Source organism: Mesoplodon mirus, assembly GCF_964341445.2.
Source record: "Mesoplodon mirus genome assembly, chromosome: 2".
NCBI lineage: Eukaryota > Metazoa > Chordata > Mammalia > Artiodactyla > Ziphiidae > Mesoplodon > Mesoplodon mirus.
This window is the reverse complement of record NC_138977.1, coordinates 190,932,261-190,953,589: the sequence shown is the minus strand read 5'-3', so window position 1 is coordinate 190,953,589 and position 21,329 is coordinate 190,932,261. Positions and strand designations below refer to the sequence as shown.

Here is a 21,329-nt window from a genome sequence, read left to right as displayed (position 1 = left end):
TTCCTTTATTTTTTATATTTCTGTGGTATCAGTAATTATTTCTCTTCTTTAATTTCTTATTTTTTTTTTTTTTTTTTTTTTTTTTTTTTTTTTTTTTTTTTTTTTTTGCGGTATGCGGGCCTCTCACTGTTGTGGCCTCCCCCGTTGCGGAGCACAGGCTCCGGATGCGCAGGCCCAGCGGCCATGGCTCACGGGCCCAGCCGCTCCGCGGCATATGGGATCCTCCCAGATCGGGGCACGAACCCGTATCCCCTGCATCGGCAGGCGGACTCTCAACCACTGCGCCACCAGGGAGGCCCTCTTATTTTATTTATTTGAGTCCTCTCTATTTTCTTCTTGTTGACCCTGGCTAGAAGCTTGTTGATTTTGTTTATCTTTCAAAAAAATCAGATCTTTGTTTTATTGATCTTTTCTATTGTCTTTTAATCTCTATTTTATTCATTTCCTCTCTGATCTTTATTATTTCCTTTCTTGCACTGACTTTGGTTTTGTTTGTTCTTCTTTTCCTAATTCTTTTATGTGGTAGGTTAAGTGGTTTATTTGGGATTTTTCTTGTTTCTTGAGGAAGACCTGTTTCACTATGAACTCCTCTCTTAGAACTGCTTTTGCTGCATCTCATAGATTTTGTCAGGCTGAGTTTTCATTGTCATTTGTCTCAAGGTATTTTCTGATCCTCTTCGATTTTATCAGTGATCAATTGGTTTTTTAGTAGCATGTTGTTTAGTCTCCATGTTTGTTCTTTTCTCATTTTTCTTTCTATAGTTGATTTCTAGTTTCATATTGTGGTTGGAAGAAAATGCTTTATATAATTTCTACCCTCTTAAATTTGTTGAGGCTTGTTTTGTGACTTAGTGTGTGTTCTATCCTAGAGAATGTTCTATGCAAGCTTGAAAAGAATGTGTATTCTGGGGTTTTTTTTTGGATATAGTGTCCTGTAGATATCATTTAAGTCCAACTGGTCTATTGTGTCATTTAGGACCTCTGTTGCCTTATTGATTTTCTTTCTAAAGATCTGTCTGTTGATGTCAGTGGGATGTTAAAGTCTCCTACTCTTACTGTATTCCTGTCAATTTTTCCGTTTATGTCTGTTAGTATTTGTTTTATATATTAAATTCTCCTATATTAGTGCATATATGTTAACAAATGTAATATCCTCTTATTGTATTGATCCCTTTATTATTATATAATGTCCTTTTCTGTCTTTCTTTATGGACTTTGTTTTAAAGTCTACTAGTCTGATATGATTATTGTTACCTCTGCTTTCTTGTTGTTTACATTTGCATGAAGTATATTTTTCCATCTGCTCACCTTCAATCTGTGGGTGTCTTTCAACCTGAAGTGAGTCTCTTATAGGAAACATAGTGTATGTTCTTGCTTTATTTTTTTTATCCAATCTACCACTCTATCCATTTTGATTGGAGCATTTAGTCCATTGACATTTAAAGTAATCATTGATAGTTATGTACTTATTGCCATTTTATTCCTTGTTTTCCAGTTGTTTTTGTAGTTCTTTGTTCCATTCTTCTTCTTTTTGTTTTTCCTTTTGTGGTTTGATGATTTTCTTTTGTAGTATGCTTGAGTTCCTTTCTTTTTGGTTTTTGTGAATCTATTGTATGTTTTTGATTTGTGGTTTCCCTGGTTTTCAAGTATGTTGACCCATCACTGTATCTACTTATTTTAGACTGATAGTCATAATAGTTCAAGCACATTCTAAAAATATACATTTTTAGCTTTCCTCTCCCACTTTTGTAATTTTGATGTCTTATTTTACATCTGTATGTTTATTATTTTGATTTTAATTGTAGTTACAATTACTTTCACAAAATTTTTGGATGGTTTTTTAATCTATGTCCTGGCTTATCTAAGTGATCTTTAGTCCTGACTATATATTTGCCTTTCCTATTACGATTTTTCCCTTTCCTGTAGATTTTTGTTTCTTTTCTATTTAGATAACACCCTTCAATTTTTATTTTAGGGTAGGTTTAGTATTGTTGAATTCTTTTAACTTTTGCTTGTCTGAGGAATTCTTTATCTCTTCTTCTATTCTAAATGATAATCTTGCTGGGTAGAGTATCCTAGGTTGCACGTTTTTCCCTTTCCGGACTTGATATGCACAGTTTCTGCAGAGAAATTGCCTAATAGCTTTATGTGGGTTTCCTTGTAATTGACTCTTTGTTTTTCTCTTGCTGCCTTTAGAATTCTCTCTTTAACTATCGCTATTTTAATTATGATATATCTTGGTGTGGGTCTAATTGGGTTCATCTTGTTTGGGATACTTTGTGCTTCCTGCACCTGAATATCTGTTTCCATCTTTAGGTTTGAAAATTTTTCAGCCATAATTTCTTAAATACATTTTTTAAAGTTAAGTATTTTTTAATTAATTAACGAATTTATTTATTTATTGGCTGTGTTGGGTCTTCGTTGCTGTGCAGGCTTTCTCTAGTTGCGGAGAGTGGGGACTCTTCGTTGTGGTGCATGGGCATCTCATTGTGGTGGCTTCTCTTGTTACAGAGCACAGGCTCTAGGTGCACGGGCTTCAGTAGTTGTGGCATGCAGGCTCAGTAGTTGTGGCTCACAGGCTTAGTTGTTCCGTGGCATGTGGGATCTTCCCAGACCAGGGCTCAAACCCATGTCCCCTGCATTGGCAGGTGGATTCTTAACCACTGCACCCCCAGGGGAGTCCCTTAAATACATTTTTGATTCCCTTCTCTCTCTCCTTCTTCTTCTGGAGCCCCTATTATGTGTAACTTGGCATGCTTTGTATTATCCCATAGATCTTGTATTTATTTAAATTTAATTTTATTTCTGTGTTTTTATACAGAAGGTTCTTATTAGTTACCTAGTTTATACATATTAGTGTGTATATGTCAATCCTAATCTCCCTATTCATCCCACCACCACCACCACCACCACTACCACCCCAACCTGCTTTCCCCTCTTGGTGTCCATATGTTGTTCTCTACATCTGTGTCTCTATTTCTGCCTTGCAAACCAGTTCATCTGTACTATTTTTCTAGATTCCACATATATGCATTAATATACAATATTTGTTTTTCTCTTTCTGACTCAATTCACTCTGTGTGACAGTCTCTAAGTCCATCCACATCTCTACAAATGACCCAATTTCATTCCTTTTTATGGCTGAATAATATTCCATTGTATATATGTGCCACATCTTCTTTATCCATTCATCTGTCGATGGACACTTAGGTTGCTTCCATGTCCTGGCTATTGTAAATAGAGCTGCAATGAACATTGTGGTACATGACTCTTTTTGAATTATGGTCTTCTCCGGGTATATGCCCAGTAGTGGGATCGCTGGGTCATATGGTATTTCTATTTTAATTTTTTTTCCTAGTGATAAACAAATCTCTATCCTACTAAGTACAATGGCACTGAAATTGAGGGCACCAAAGGGAGGGCTCAAAGGAAGCTATGTACAAATAACGTGATTGGATATTAAGTAAACTGTTATAAAGTTTTAGAAATCATTTTCTATACAAACAACATTTTAGAGTGGTTGTGTCATCTTGTGCCATATCTAAAGGAAAACTGCAGTTAGCATAAATTAAAGTAGATAATATGGTTCCTTACCATATCAGCAAATTTTTATCTCCATATAGATAATTACTAGTATGTCATTCCATAAACCTATATAAAGACCCACCCAACCAGAACAGAAACCAGTTTTCCTTTAATGTAAGTCTGTTTTTGTGTTAAGAGTAAAATCCTTACTGGTACTGGTCAGTTTAAAAATGTCTCCCGAAAACTTCTAATTTGTGGATTTATGGGGTGGCATTAACCAGCATCTGGTTTCTATTCTCTGGCAGCGTTTTGAACTTGAATTGTGATAGAAGCATTCAACATTATCAGGGATAGTGGGTAGGGAAGGTCCAAAGCTCTGCCAGTCCCAAATTCATACAGTTGTCATTCCAAAGAAGAGGGTATTAGATCATTTATTGATTACATATGATAATGGATGATACACAAGCTTCATTCCCACCTATAACTTTATCTGGTACCATAATTCAATTTAGATATATTGCATAGGATATGTGCCAACAATCATATTAATAACCAAAAAACTCCATGACTTCACTTGGGTGACCCTTTTCACAGTGAACTACAGGTCACAACACAGTAACTGTCAGTTCAGCTACACCAATGTTTCTGAAGACAATAGCTTCTCCACCAAAGCAGGGTGTAAATAAATTTTGAATTGAATCTGTCATCGTCCTGAAGGAATTCTAACTTCATACTGTTGGGATAGTTTACCAAAATGGCTTCAGAGTAGACTAACTTTACACAGCACATTTAATAAAAAGACACATTTATTCAGCATCATGATCAGACTATTATATTTAGCAGTCAACAACATGGGTACAAAAAAAATCTACATTAAAACCCTTTGTTGGAATGCTTTACACTTTCCACAAAATGGAAACTAAGATAATCTGTTATACAGTTAGTCACAAGTACAGTACTCAAGTTTTTTTGCCCATACACATGAGTATTGTCTAAAACATGTCTTCTTTGTAGAAGCTAGGCCCTGCCATCATGGTTCTTGGCTGAGTTCACAAATCTCTTGTACCCTGTAGCTTCCCTCTCACTTCCCTGGCTCTCCTCTCCTGATAAGCTTTGTTTCCTGGCAGTAATTACAACCTCCTGCCACTGCCATAGCTACTGCTGCTGCTGGAACCACCATAGCTACCTTGGTTTCATGGTTTGGCAAAGTATTGGCTTCCACCACCATAGGGGCCAGAACTTCTGACTCCAAAGCTTCCTCCTTTCATGGGTCCAAAATTTGAAGATTGATTGTTGTAAATGCCAAAATCATTGTAGCTTCCACCACCTCCAAAATTGCTCCCATCATTACCAAATCCATTATAGCTATCCCCACTGCCACCATAGCCACCACCACCGTGGCTGCCACCAAAGCCACCTCGACCACTGAAGTTTCTTCCACCACCAATTTGTCATTGCCACCAAAACCACCTCCACGACTACCACCAAAGCTTCCAGAACCACTTTGACCTGTTTGGCTAGATGAAGCACTAGCCATCTCTTGCTGAGATAGGGCTTTCCTTACTTCACAGTTGTGGCCATTCACAGTGTGGTATTTCTGAATGACAGTCCGGTCTATGGAGTCATGGTCATCAAAGGTTATGAAAGCAAAGCCTCTTTTTTTGCCACTGCCTTCGTCAATCATAATTTCAGTCACTTCAATTTTCCCATACTGTTCAAAATAATCTCTTAGGTGATGTTCTTCAGTGTCTTCCTTAATGCCACCAACAAAAATCTTTTCACCGTTAAGTGGGCACAAGGTCTTTGAGAATCTTCTCTTGAGACGGCCCTCTTTGGTTCCCCAACTCTTCCATCCACCTTGTGAGGCCTTGCCTTCATGGCCGCACCCACCTCCTCCACAGTGGCATACGTGACAACCCGGAAGCCTCTGGAGCACCTGGTGCTTGGATCCCTCATTACCACACAGTCTGTGCATGCTCCCCACTGCTCACAATGGCTCCTCAGGCATCCATCGGTTGTTTCAAAGCTCAAACCTCTGATGAAGAGCTTCTGCAGCTGTTTGGGCTCTTTGGGTGACTCTGACTTAGACATGACAACAGTGGAGGGGGGAGACGTCAAGGATGCTTACTTGGTGGTGTCCATGGGCAGAAAGCTATTTGAATTTTTTAAGGAACCTCCATACTGTTCTCCATAGTGGCTGTATCAATTTACATTCTCAGCAGTGCAAGAGGGTTCCCTTTCCTCCACACCCTCTCCAGCATTGGTTGTTTGTAGATTTTTTGATGATGCCCATTCTAACTGGTATAAAGTGATACCTCATTGTAGTTTTGATTTGCATTTCTCTAATATTTAGTGATGCTGAGCAGTTTTTCATGTGCCTCTTCACCATCTTTATGTCTTCTTTGGAGAGATGTCTATTTAGGTCTTCCGCCCATTTTTGGATTGGGTTGTTTGTTTTTTTAATATTGAGCTGCATGAGCTGTTAATATATTTTGGAGATTAATCCTTAGTCTGTTGATTCATTTGCAAATATTTTCTCCCATTCTGAGGGTTGTCTTTTTGTCATGCTTATGGTTTACTTTGCTGTGCAAAAGCTTTTAAGTTTCAATAGGTCACATTTGTTTATTTTTGTTTTTACTTCTATTACTCTAAGAGGTGAGTCAAGAAAGATCTTGCTGTGATTTCTGTCAAAGAGTGTTCTTTCTGTGTTTTCCTCTAAGAGTTTTATAATGTCTGGCCTTACATGTAGGTCTTTAATCCATTTTGAGTTTATTTTTGCATATGGTGTTAGGGAGTGTTCTAATTTCATTCTTTTACATGTAGCTGTCCAGTTGTCTCAGCACCACTTACTGAAGAGACTGTCTTTTCTCCATTGTATATCCTTGCCTCCTTTGTCATAGATTAGTTGACCATAGATGCGTGGGTTGATCTCTGGGTTTTCTATCCTGTTCTATTGATCTATATTTCTGTTTTTGTGCCAGTACTATATTGTCTTGATTACTGTAGCTTTGTAGTATAGTCTGAAGCCAGGGAGTCTGATTCCTCCAGCTCCGTTTTATTCCCTGAGGATTTTTTTGGCTATTCGGGGTCTTCTGTGTATCCATACAAATTTTAAGATTATTTGTTCTAGTTCTGTAAAAAATACCATTGGTAATTTGATGGGGATTGCATTAAATCTGTAGATTGCTTTGGGTAGTATAGGCATTTTCACAATATTGATTCTTCCAATCCAAGAACATAGTATATCTCTCCACCTGTTTGTGTCATTTTTGATTAATTTCATCAGTGTCTTATAGTTTTCTGAGTACAGGTCTTTTACCTCCTTAGGTAGGTTTATTCCTAGGTATTTTATTCTTTTGGTTGCAATGGTGAATGGGATTGTTTCCTTAATTTCTCTTTCTGACCTTTCATTGTTAGTGTATAGGAATGCAAGAGATTTCTGTGCATTAATTTTGTATCCTGCAACTTTACCAAATTCATTGCTTAGCTCTAGTAGTTTTCTGGTAGCATCTTTGGGATTATCTATGTATAGTATCATGTCATCTGCAAAGAGTGACCGTTTTACTTCTTCTTTTCCAATTTAGATTCCTTTTATTTCATTTTCTTCTCTGAATGCCATGGCTAGGACTTCCAAAACTATGTTGAATAATAGTGGTGAGAGGTGACATCCTTTTCTTGTTCCTGATCTTAGAGGAAATGCTTTCAGGTTTCACCATTGAGGATGATGCTTGCTGTGGGTTTGTTGTATATGGAATTTATTATGTTGAGGTAGGTTCCCTCTATGCCCACTTTCTGGAGAGTTTTTATCATAAATGGGTGTTGAATTTTGTCAGAAGCTTTTTCTGCACCTATTGAGATGATCATATGGTTTTTATTCTTCAATTTGTTAATATGGTGTATCACTTTGATTAATTTGTGTATATTGAAGAATCCTTGCATCCCTGGGATAAATCCCACTTGATCATGGTGTATGATCCTTTTAATGTGTTGTTGGATTCTGTTTGCTAGTATTTTGTTGAGGAATTTTGCATCTATATTCACCAGTGATATTGGTCTGTAATTTTCTTTTTTGTTGTTGTATCTTTGTCTGGTTTTGGTATCAGGGTGATGGTGGCCTAGTAGAATGAGTTTGGGAGTGTTCCTTGCTCTGCAATTTTTTGGAAGAGTTTGAGAAGGATAGGTGTTAGCTCTTCTCTAAATATTTGATAGAATTCACCTGTGAAGCCATCTGGTCCTGGACTTTTGTTTGTTGGAAGATTTTAAATCATAGTTTCAATTTCATTACTTGTGATTGGTCTGTTCATATTTTCTATTTCTTCCTGGTTCAGTCTTGGAAGGTTTTACCTTTCTATGAATTTGTCCATTTCTTCCAGGTTGTCCATTTTATTGGCATAGAGTTGCTTGTAGTAGTCTCTTAGGATGTACTGTATTTCTGTGGTGTCCATTGTAACTTCCCCTTTTTAATTTCTAATTTTACTGATTTGAGTCCTCTCCCTCTTTTTCTTGATGAGTCTGGCTAGTGGTTTATCAATTTTGTTTATCTCCTCAAAGAACCAGCTTTTAGTTTTATTGATCTTTGCCATTGTTTTCTTTGTTTCTAGTTCATTTATTTCTGCTCTGATCTTTATGATTTCTTTCCTTCTGGTAACTTTGGGTTTTGTTTATTCTTCTTTCTCTAGTGCCTTTAGGTGTAAGGTTAGATTGTTTATCTGAGATTTTTCTTGTTTCTTGAGGTAGGGTTGTATTGCTATAAATTTCCCTCCTAGAACTGCTTTTGCTGCATCCCATAGATTTTGGGTCATTGTTTTTGTTTGTTTGTTTGTTTTTTTGCGGTACGTGGGTCTCTCACTGTTGTGGCCTCTCCTGTTGTGGAGCGCAGGCTCCGGATGCGCAGGCTCAGCGGCCATGGCTCACAGGCCCAGCCGCTCCGCAGCATGTGGGATCCTCCCGAACCAGGGCACGAACCCATGTCCCCTGCATCGGCAGGCGGACTCTCAACCACTGTGCCACCAGGGAAGCCCGGTCATTGTGTTTTTGTTGTCATTCGTTTTATGTTGTCGTGTTTTTGTTGTCATCATTTGTCTCATTTTTGTTGTCATTCTTCATGTGTTTTTGTTGTCATTTGTTTTTTGATTTCCTCTGATTTCTTCAGTGATCTATTGGTTATTTAGTAGTGTATTGTTTAGCCTCCATGTGTTTGTATTTTTTATTTTTTTTCCCTGTAATTTATTTCTAATCTCATAGTGTTGTTGTTGGAAAATATAATTGATATGATTTCAGCTTTCTTAAATTTACCAAGGCTTGATTTGTGACCCAAGATGTGATCTCTCCTGGAGAATGTTCCATGAGCACTTGAGAATAAAGTGTAATCTGCTGTTTTTGGATGGAATGTCCTATAAATATCAATTAAATCTCTCTGGTCTATTGTGTCATTTAAAGCTTGAGTTTCCTTATTAATTTTCTGTCTGGATGATCTGTCCATTGGTGTAAGTGAGGTGTTAAAGTCCCCACTATTATTGTGTTACTGTCAATTTCCTCTTTTATAGCTGTTACCATTGCCTTATGCATTGCGGTGCTCCTATGTTGGGTGCATATATATTTATAATAGTTATATCTTCCTCTTGGATTGATCCCTTCATCATTATGTAGTGTCCTTCCTTGTCTCATTCTTTATTTTGAAGCCTATTTTATCTGATATGAGTATTGCTACTCCAGCTTTCTTTTGATTTCCATTTGCATGGAATATATTTTTCCATCCCCTCACTTTCAGTCTGTATGTGTCCCTAGGTCTGAAGTGGGTCTCTTGTAGACAGCATATATATGGGTCTTGTTTTTGTATCCATTCAGAACCCTGTGTCTTTTGGTTGGAGCATTTAATCCATTCACATTTAAGGTAATTATCAATATGTATGTTCCTGTTACTATTTTCTGAATTGTTTTGGGTTTATTTTTGTATGTCCTTTTCTTCTCTTGTGTTTCCCACTTAGAGAAATTCCTTTAGCATTTGTTATATAGCTAGTTTGGTGGTGCTGAATTCTCTTAGCTTTTGTTTGTCTGCAAAGGTTTTGATTTCTCCATTGAATGTGAATGAGATCCTTTCCAGGTACAGTAATCTTGGTTGTAGTTTCTTCCTTTTCATCACTTTGAATATATTATGCCATTCCCTTCTGGCTTGTAGAGTTTCTGCTGAGAAATCAGCTGTTAACATACAAGGGAACTCCCATAAGTTTATTTGTCATATTTCCCTTGTTGCTTTTAGTAATTTTTCTTTGTCTTTAATTTTTGTCAATTTGATTACTATGTGTCTTAGTGTGTTTCTCCTTGGGTTTATCCTGCCTGGGACTCTGTGGTTCCTGGACTTAGGTGGCAATTTCCTTTCCCATGTTAGGGAAATTTTTGACTATAATCTCTTCAGATATTTCCTTGGGTCGTTTCTGTCTCTCATCTCCTTCTGGGGCCCATATAATGCAAATGTTGGTGCATTTAATGTTGTCCCAGAGGTCTCTTAGGCTGTTTTCATTTCTTTTCACTGTTTTTTCTTTATTCTGTTCCACAGCAGTGAATTTCACCATTCTGTCTTCCCGGTCACTTATCCGTTCTTCTGCCTCAGTTATTCTGCTGTTGATTCCTTCTAGTGTATTTTTCATTTCAGTTATTGTATTGTTCATCTCTGTTTGTTTGTTCTTTAATTCTTCTAGTTGTTTGTTCTTTAATCCTCCTAGGTCTTTGTTAAACATTTCTTTCATGTTCTCGATCTTTGCCTCCATTCTTTTTCCGAGGTCCTGGATCATCTTCACTATCATTATTCTGAATTCTTTTTCTGGAAGGTTGCCTATGTCCAGTTCACTTAGTTGTTTTTCTGGGGTTTTATCTTGTTGCTTCATCTGGTACATGGTCCTCTTCCTTTTCATTTTGTCTGTCTTTCTGTGAATGTGGTTTTCGTTCCACAGGCTGCCGGACTGTAGTTCTTGCTTCTGCTCTCTGCTCTCTGGTGGATGAGGCTATCTAAGAGGCTTGTGCAAGCTTCCTAATGGGAGGGACTGGTAGTGGGTAGAGCTGGGTGTTGCTTTGTTGGGCAGAGCTCTGTAAAACTTTAGTCCACTTGTCTGCTGATGGGTGGGGGTGAGTTCCCTTCCTGTTGGTTGTTTGGCCTGATGCAACCCATAACTGGAGAATGCAGGGTCTTTGGTGGGGCTAATGGTGGTCTCCTGGAGGGTTCATGCCAAGGAGTACTTCCCAGAACTTCTGCTGCCAGTGTCCTTTTCCCCATGGTGAGCCCCAGCTGCCCCTGGCCTCTGCAGGAGGCCCTCCAACACTAGCAGGTAGGTCTGATTCAGTCTCCTATGGGGTCACTGCTTCTTACCCCTGGGACCTCATGTGAACACTACCTTGTGTGTGCCCTTCAAGTGTGGAGTCTCTGTTTCCCTCAGTCCTGTCGATGTCCTGCAGTCAAATCCTGCTAGCCTTCAAAGTCTGATTCTCTTGGAATTCCTCTTCCTGTTGCCAGACCCACAGGTTGGGAAGCCTGATGTGGGGCTTAGACCCTTCACTCCAGTGGGTGGACTTCTGTGATATAATTGTTCTCCAGTTTGTGATTCAACCCCCCCAGCAGTTATGGGCTTTGATTTTATTGTGATTGTGGTCCTCCTACCATCTCATTGAGACTTCTCCTTTGTCTTTGGATGTGGGGTATCTTCTGGGTGTGTGGTGAGTTCCAGTGTCTTCCTGTCGATGATTGTTCAGCAGCTAGTTGTGATTCTGGTGTTCTCGCAGGAGGGAACGAGTGCACATCCTTCTACTCAACCATCTTGAACAAATCTCCTTAGATCTTGTATGTTGCTTTTATTTTTCTTTCATTTGTCTTTCTGTCTGCTGTTCTGATTGGGTGATTTCCATTATTCTATCTTCCAGATCACTTATTCATTCTTCATTAGTCTGCTATTCATTGCTTCTAGATTGGTTTTTATCTGGGCAATTGAGTTATCTAATTTTGAGTAGTTCTTTTTTTATAGTTTCTAGTTCCTTGTTACAGTGATCTGCATTGCTATCAATAATTTTTCCTAATTCCTTTGTCATTTTTATTACCTCCTTTTTGAACTCAGAGTCTAGTAGACTGGTGAATCTGTTTCATTATTTGTTCTTCCAGGGGATTTCCCTTGTTCTTTTAATTGGGAATCATTCCTCTGCTTGTTCATTTTACTTAAATTTCTGTGTCTCTATGAATTTAGGAGAGTTATCTCCTGTGATCTTGAAGGGGTGTTTTTATATGGGAGCTTTCCTGTATAGACTGTGTGAGTCCAACATTTTTGGTGTGAGGACTGTTTTTGGTACAGATGCCAGCCACATTTTTCCTCAGAGCGTCCTGTCCATTATCCCCTTGATAGTAGGTGTTGTGGTATCCAGAGTCTGCACTCTAGGGGCTCCCTAGAGTAAGGGCCTGCCTCTGTGGACTTTCCCTCCTTCACAGATCCCTTCCAGGGGCACTGGTCCTGTTCTGATGCCTTTTATTTTCCATCCTACTTGGTTACATGGAGATTATTTTTGCATTTTTGGTTTTATAAGAGATCTTCTGCAAGTTTCCAGTTTGTTTTCTGTGATAATTGTTCCATATGTAGATATATTTTTGATGTGTTTCTAGGGGAAGGTGAGCTCCCTGTGCTCCCACTCCACCATCTTGACCCTCTCTTAATTTGGCTTCTTTTAAATCATTTTATTGAAAATACTTCTACCAAATAATAAGGTCCTAACTGTCTAAGTTGTATCACTGATATTTTCCACCTTCATTTTATTTGACTTCTCCACAGAATTTGATGCTATTTGTCAGTTCTTTCTAGAAACTTTTTCTGAATCTTCATGACTTGACCCTGGCCTGTTTTTCTTCTTATCTCTCTCTCTTAGCTTTCTGAGCTGCTTTCAGGGTCTAAATTTCTCTTCCCATCCTTTAAATATTGGCATTTTACACTAATTCTTCTTCTTTTCTTTCTTTCCATACTTTCCCTAGAAGGTCACATTCAAATCCATGGCTTCAACTGCCATCAAATACACAGATGGCTTCTCGCATCTCTTGGCAGCACCCAATTTTCTCCTAAGATCTAGGTCCACGTTTCCCCCCATCTACTTGGATGCATCCACTTCAGTGTATCACAAGCATTTCAAAGTTTGTATGCCCCCAATGGAAATTACTGCTCTTCCCCCACCCCATCTTGCTCATCATCCAGTATTCTCGATTATCTACCAGATTTCTAAATCAAGAAGACCCTTCATCTCTGTATTACATTTCCCCTTCTTAAAGGAGGAATGTATTATAAACTGTTGGTTGCCTATTTAAAAGCTATTCTTGACTTTTCTCAATGAGTACCCTGACTTGTTTTGGAGAAGCCATATGTTTAGATCAAAGGCATGAGTTATGGATTGGTTATGTTGGTCTTGGAAATCCCATTCATTTTTGTCAGATATTCATTTACACATCCTCTTCTGAACCTAGGAGTGGCCACGTGATTCATTTTTAGTCAATGAAAAGTTATCTGGATATCGTCTTGAAGAATTTCTTTTTCTTTGATAAAACTGGAGAAATGTACTTGTTCTTTTTTTTCCTTATTGGGATACTGTCATGTGAAGGTATGATGCTTGGACTGTGGCAGCCCTCTTGCTACTGTTGGAGAAAAACCCTTAGGATGAAAGCCAATACATAAGGATGGTGGTACAAAAGAATGGGGTAATGTCTATGATTTGAAGTACAGTGCCTACAGTCCTTTTATACAGGACTGTAAAAAGCTACTTGGCAGCTTGAATGTATCCAGGGAACTGAGAAAAACTCAGAAGTCAGAATATCAAAATTTGTCATCCTTGGGAGTTGTATTATATTCAATTTTATGAACCAAAATGTAAGAGAAACAGAAAACTTGGTGGAGAGCCACAAAGATAATTAAATGGGTGGAAGGGAAAGCCTACTAAAACATTGAAAGATTTGTAACTATTTACTAAATAATAAAATCTTAAAAGCTTAATCATAATGTACTACAAAGAGGTTTATTATGGATAGAATATTGATCAGTTCTTATATGCTTTTATAGGAATATAATACAAACTATGGCTTCACATTTAATAGCCTGGTATTCCTAATCTAAATCAGTTATTTTTTTCATTTTACCTACTTTCTCCTCTTAAATTCTGAAGTGGTTCAATTTTCCATTGCTCAACACACTACCCAGACTGGATACCTCAAAGTCATGTTTACTGATGGCCTATCCTTCTCCCAACATAATAGCCTTAAATGTAATTCTTTTTACAATATAAAGTACTCTTTTTAAAAAAATTTTACTAGTTTATAATTGATTATATTCAAGTGGTTACCTTGGCCACAGAGTTGCTCTACCTGGGTCCTATAACACATTGTCATCCAAGAATATAATACATAAAGAATTTACTGTGCAACTATACATTTTCTTCTTCCCAGGAATCAGACCTGGTCCTGGGGTCTGGGCTAGGCAACCAATGTCATCCTGTACTCTCCATCACTGCACTTCTGCCATAAGCCTGTATGCACACAAAATCTTCTCCTCTGGGCCCTGTTTCCCTTCTCCTACTCCTCCACAAAGGACAACTCTCCAGAGGGGTCAGAAAAACCACCAAGTCCTCACAGCCGACTCTGAATCCCACTTAGATTTAGCTCGGTCCCCCAGATATACTGAAAATACCTGCCCTAAGGAATTTAATTCATTCCCTTATATTTATAGCAGACTCCTCCCTTCCTTTGGGAACCTGACTAGGGAGAGAAAGAGACACAAAAGTAAAGAAAATGGTTTGTGTGTGGGCTGGGGTGAAGTGAAGAGATATTTGTACAAGAATGTTCATAGCAACATTATTCACAGTATCCAAAAAGTATAAGCAACCAAGTGTCCATCAACATATGAACTGATAGACAAAGTACTGCATACAATGGAATGCTATTCAGCCTTAAAAAGGAAGGAAATTCTGACATAAGCTACAATGTGGAAGAACCTTGAAGACGTTATGCTAAGTGAAATAAACCAATCACAAAAGGACAAATTATCTACGATTCCACTTATATAAGTCACCTAGAGTAATCAAATTTATAACAACAGAAAGTAGAATGGTGGTTGGTAGGGTTGAGGGAGAGAGGAATAGAGAGTTATTATTTATTGTGTACAGTTACAGTTTGCTAGATGAAAAGAATCCTAGAGACAAGATGGCAGTGATAGTTGCACAATGATGTGAATGTACTTAATGCCATTGAACTGTACACTTCAAAATAGTTAAAATGTTAAATTTTATGTGTATATCACCACAGTTACTAATTCGTTTAAAAAGGAACATGACGTTCTTGAAGATCAGATCTATACAACTGAAACAACTAAAAGAACTCAAAGGAGCAAGTATTGTCATCTGTGGCTTTGAGGACCCCTATGCTTTATTGGCTTATTTTTGCTTTGTTGAAGCAGATAGTAAGGAAAATGACTATTTCTAGCTCTTCAGGGTAGGCTCCATATCAACTCTTCCAGCACTAATGAGAAAAAAATCCAACCAGTCACTTAAAAATTAAATACCATAAAGATAATTAAGCCTACTGAGAAATATTATGTGACATAGGCAGATATGTTTTTCCTCGTTGTCCTTGAGATGTAAAATTAAAGGTTACCTTAGCCCACATTATTGGAGAGAGGCTTTCAAGGACTTCTAAAAACATCTGTCTTACTTGGCTTTTTAATTTTTTTTTAGGCAAAAAGAGCCTGCTGTCAATGGAGTTGATAACTAGCATGAGCTAGAGAGGGATACAAGCTACTGTAGGGAACTAAGTACTTGCCCTTGTTATTCAAACTCTAGTTGTCAGTTTTGAGCATGGGTGTGGACAACAAATTAATATACAAAGGCCCCAGGTCCCCAGCTGGAAATGTCTCCAGGAGAAATAATTCAGTGAATTGAAAAGAACACACTTTGCATTTTTTATGTACTGCTTTGGGTTCCTGGAAATGTCAATTTATAAATATAGTGCATTATGTCACCCTTCAGCACCATTACTTGGATAGGATACAAATATTTTGCTTTAGCCATGACACCATGTAAATATCTGCCTTGAAACTTACAATTACACCAACAAACCTTAACACATACCAAACTGAGCTACTGTGCTCCCTCTGAAATCCTTTTGAATCGAGTTTTCTCCTGGTGAATGACCTCACCATCCATCCACTTGCTCAAGTGAAAAACACGAGCAATATCTCCTACTCCTTACCTCCTGCCGCTTCTACCATATAGTATCTCTGAAACCTATCTACTCTCTCCATCTCCCTTGTTACTACCCTAGTTCAGGCCATAGTCACATCTTACTGGATTAATGCAGCAGCCCCCAACCAAGTCTCGTGCCTCAGGGGTTCGTTGCCTCTGATCCAGTCTTCACACTGGAGCCAGGGTGATCTTTGTACAACACACTTCCTTGCTTAACGTCCTTTTAATGGACACTCAAAAATATGCACACATTAAAAAATTCACTTTTCACTTGTATGGTTCTCTGAGTTTTGACAAATCCATAGAGCTTTGTAGCCACCACCACAATCAAAATACAGAGCAATTAACCTCACTTTCAAAAAAAATTTCCTCATGCTGCTTCTTTGTAGTCAAATCCAACCCCCAACTCTAACCCTAGGCAACCACTGATCTGTTCTTTATCTCCATAGTTTTGCCTTTCCAGCAAGTCGTATAAATGGAATGATACAGGATGTAACCTTTTGACTCTGGCTTCTTTCACTCTTCATAATGTGTGTGAGATTCAGATGAGACTCATATGTTAAGTTCAAGTAGTTTCTTATTGCTCAGTAGTATTTCATTGAACCATAAAACTGGTTTATGCTCACTTTATCTGTTTAATATGATGGTTGTGAGTATTTTTTTTAAAAAAAGCTTCCATTTGTGGAAAGCTAATTGAAAAAAAGAAAGTACCAGATTCATATCAATACATGGGAACACTTAGCACAGTGGTTCCACCCTGACCTCTTTCCTGTGCTCCACACTTGTACATCCAAATGCCTCCTGGTCATATTCACTGGGATGCCCCAGTGGCATCTCAAAAGCAACATGTGCAAAGCCTCCTACTTCCTCAGTCTACACTGTTAGTAAATGACAAGCTGTCCACACAGCTGTTCAAATTAAATCCAGAGGATTGTCCTGGCATCTTTTTTTGTCTTACTCTTACTCCTATACCTAAATAATCAGCAATTCTTATTGCTTCGTTTTCAGAATTATATCTCAAATTGGTATTGTCATCTCTATGACTGCAAGAGCCTCCTATGTGGTCCTTGTTTCCACTCTTTCCCCTACTCTAAACCATTCTCCATGAAGCAGGGTAATTTTTGCAAAACTTAAAGATTGCTTTATTAAATAACAAGATTTCTGAGGGGATCTATGTAAAGACATGTCTATAAGCAAATGTTTTCCTACTTTATCCAAGAGAAAGTCACAATTACTCTGCACTATCACCAATACTGAATTTTTCTGCAGACAATCAGATGTTTAATGCTGAAGGATAAGAAGTGCCAATAGGCGCTTTTTCAAAATAAACACTTCCTAGATATATGACCAGACCTTGCCTTACATTGAATTACAATCAATTGCCATCTGAATTGTTTTGGATGAATAAGATTCTAGTTTCAAGAAAAATAAGAATGATTATAAAAGAAATGTTTTATCCTTCATTGAGCAGCTATTAACCTATGACCATGAGAGCAGTTGTGCCCTTAAAAATGTATGGGAAAAATTCATATTTTAGATAGGATAGATATATGCTAATTTAATATCATTTAAAACACATGAGTGTTCCAGATACAATGGACTTTTAACCACTTAAAAATTCAGGATTACAGATAGTTTATACTATCTAATGAGAACAGAAACATGGAAGAGTATTTGAATTATAATTTCTGGGATTTAAAGTAATATTTTTAAGATGGCTGTATATCTCCCTCACAGGATGCTTACTAGTTACAAAGGGAAAAAATAATAACTTTATAGTATAGAAACCTGGGAATTACCACCTGAACACATGATCAAAATTAAACATTCATTATGAGACAAATTGGCATCAAATGCCTCCTGTTATGGTGCATTGAGACAAACAGTACATCCTTGATTCCTGCCAAAAGTGCAAACCTGGATCAAATCATGAACAATCAGAAAAAGGCTAAATGGTTTGGCCTATACTCTTCAAAATTATCTTTGTCATAAAACACAAGAAATACTAAGAAACGATTTCAGGTTATAAAAGACATAACTGAAGGCAACTCATGATCTGGGACCTTCTTTTCCTGTAAAGGATTTAATTGGCACAATTGCCAAAATATGAACAAAATTTGTCAATTAGATAATGGTATTGCATCAATATTAATTTCTTGATTGTGTTAATTGTATTATAGTTATCTAAGAAATGTTCTTGCTTTTAGGAAATACACATTCATATAATAAGGAGCAAAGAGCCATGCTTAATTTCAAACTCAGAGGGGGAAAGTGTGTTTATATGTGTGTACACAGAGAGAGTGGAGGAAAGAGAGGACGATAAATACAGTAAAATGTTTACATTTGGCTAATCTGGGTAAAGAATAAAAGGATGTATAGAATTTTTTGCCCTATTCTTGCAATACTTTACTTTAAGTCTGAAATTATGTTAAAATAAAAACTTTAAAGGAAAAACAGGTATTACCTATGCCATTATGTTAGAGTCTTTTAGAGACACAGTCTCTTTAATATTTTCCCACCTGCCTGAGAATGACTCCTTCCCTCAGAAATAATCATCTTTCTCTTATTCCTCTATGTTTAAACACAAGCTCTCTTTAAATGTTACTGGGATTGCTTCCCTCCACCCAAACCTCAAGAGAAGGAGGAGCAATTTGTTTTGGTAGCTTTGATAGGATTACATTTATTTTTGTACAGTTTAATTTATGATGCAGAAAAACAATAATTTTTCATATTACAATTTTACTTTTAACTCAATAGAATTATATTCACAGAAGACCAAGGGCTCTACTTGAATTTCCTGTAGGAACTTCGCATTTACTGTTATCAAAAGTTGTATGTTCCTTGACAATGTTGTTGTGCCTCCACCTTTACAAGGCATGTAGGCTGGATGCTGGAGAGAAGAAGATAAAGGTGAGAGAATTAGCTCTGTGTGCCCAAATGTTTTCTATAGTGTAGTTAGGAAAAGCTATGACACCCTGTGTTGAAAGTCAGGTACCCATGTATGAAACAGGACAACTCCAAAGGCAGATGACTAATTCACCATTGAATTATAGGCAATAATTGGTTAGATACTTAGATTCCAATACAAGCTAAGTAGGTTTGTGAAGACCCAAATTCCCTTGAAAGGCAGAAGTGAAAGATCGAGTGCTCTGAGGCCAGACCATGTTGAATTTTGACTCTGCTCTTTACTGATCTGATGATCCTGAGAATGTTCCTTAGGCTCTTTCAGCTCAGTTTCTTCATCTGTAAAATAAGGAAAATAATTCCTACCATGAAGTGTGTTGTAAAAGGACGATGTTGGCAAATCATCTGATGTAGACAGGACACTATTGATTAAGTAGTATAGGCTCATTGCTCACAGCCTACAAGCTTTACATGGATTTATCTGAAAAAAAAAAGTATGTTAATAAAAATTAGAAAATCACTTAGAAAATTCAAAAATTAGATTTATGGACTCATCTTATGTATGTTTTAATATCTTTAATATCTTTGATATAATGAAGATTTGGGCTTTCAGAGGGAAGCTTACTTACCGCCTGCAAATGTTTTAAAACTACTTTGTAAGTATTCAATACAGTGTGATGGTTGTAATTATTTTTTATTTTAATTTTTTATTGATGTATGATTGACATATAATATTATCTTATTTTCAGGTATACAACATAATGATTTGATATTTGTGTATATGCAAAATTATCACCACAATAACTTAGTTAACATTCATCACCATACATAGTTACAGTTTTTAAGACTTACTCTTTTAAAAACTTTAAAATATGCAACACAGTATTATTAACTATAGTCACCATGCTGTACATTGTATCCCCATGACTTATTTATTTTATAACTGGAAGTTTGTACCTTTTGACTCTCTTCACCCATTTTGCCCACCCTCCACCCTTGCCTCTGTTAACAACTAATTTGTTCTCTGTATCTATGAGCTTTTTTGTTTTTCAGATTCTACAGATAAGTGAGATCATATGGTACTTGTCTTTCTCTGTCTGACTTGTTTCACTTAGTACAATATAATGCCCTCAAGGTCCATCCCTGTTGTTGCAAATGGCAATACTTCATTCTTTTTTATAGCTGAATAATATTCTATTCATCTTCTTTATCCATCCATCTATCCATTGATGGACACTTAGGTTGTTTCCATATCTTGGCTATTGTAAATAAAGCTGTAATAAACATGGGGGTGCATATATCTTTTCGAATAAATGTTTTCATTTTCTTTGAGTAAATACCCAGAAGTGGAATTGCTGATCATGTGGTAGTCCTGTTTTTTGAGGAACCTCCATACTCTTTTCCATAGTAGCTGTATCAGTATACATTCCTACAAAGTCTTCTCTCTTCTCTACATCCTTGCCAACACTTCTTATTTCTTGTCTTTTTGGTAACAGCCATTCTGACAGGTGTTATCTCATTGTGGTTTTGATTTGCATTTCCCTGATGATGAGTGATGTTGACCATCTTTTCAGTACCTGTTGACCATTTTTATGTCTTCTTTGGAAAAAAGTCTGTTCAGATCTTCTGCCCATTTTTTTTTTTTTTTTTTTTGCTGTACGCGGGCCTCTCACTGTTGTGGCCTCTCCCGTTGCGGAGCACAGGCTCCGGACGCACAGGCCCAGCGGCCATGGCTCACGGGCCCAGCCGCTCCGCGGCATATGGGATCCTCCCAGACCGGGGCACGAACCCGTATCCCCTGCATCGGCAGGCGGACTCTCAACCACTGCGCCACCAGGGAGGCCCCTGCCCATTTTTGATCAGATTGTTTTTGGGTCTTGGTGGGGTTTTTTTGTTTTTGTTTTTTGCTACTGAGTTGGATGAGTTCCTTATATTTTGGATATAACTCTTTATCAGATACTTGATTTTCAAAATTTTCTCCCATTTGATAGGTTTCCTTTTTCAATTTGTAGATGGTTTCCTTTGCTGTGTAGAAGCTTCTTAGTTTGATGTAGACCCACTTGCTTATTTTTTGTTTTGTTGCCTTTGCTTTTGGAGTCAGATCCAAAAATATCATTACCAAGACCATTCTCAAGGCACTTACTGCCTATGTTTTCTTCTAGGAGTTTTATGGTTTCAGGTCTTACATTCAAGTATTCAATCCATTTTGAGTTAAATTTTGTGTATGGTGTAAGACAGTGGTCCAATTTTATTCTTTTGCCTATGGTTGTCCAGTTTTCCCAACACCACTTACTGAAGAGACTGTCCTTTCCCCATTGTATATTCTTGGCTCCTTTGTCATAAATTAATTGACCATATATATGTGGGTTTATTTTTGTACTTTTTATTATGTTCCATTGATTTATGTGTTTGTTTTTATGCCAATATCATACTGTTTTGATTACCATAACTTTGAATTTAGTTTGAAATCAGGGAGCATGATGCCTCCAGCTTTGTTCTTTCTCAAGTTTGTTTTGGCTATTCAGGGTTTTTTGTGGTTCCATACATATTTCAGGATTGTTTGTTCTCTTTATGTGAAAAATGCCATTGGAATTTTGATAACAATTGCATTGAATCTTTAGATTGCCTTGTTTTGAAGTGGACATTTAAAATTT

General features: G+C 37.4%; 1 pseudogene across 1 annotated transcript; it reads right to left on the bottom strand.

Annotated features, from left to right (window-relative positions):
* Positions 1-4,612: 4,612 nt before the first annotated feature.
* On the bottom strand, positions 4,613-5,616 carry LOC309795352 (heterogeneous nuclear ribonucleoprotein A1-like; annotated as a pseudogene). Its single transcript has one exon. The product of its transcript is annotated as a heterogeneous nuclear ribonucleoprotein A1-like (transcript).
* Positions 5,617-21,329: the final 15,713 nt, after the last annotated feature.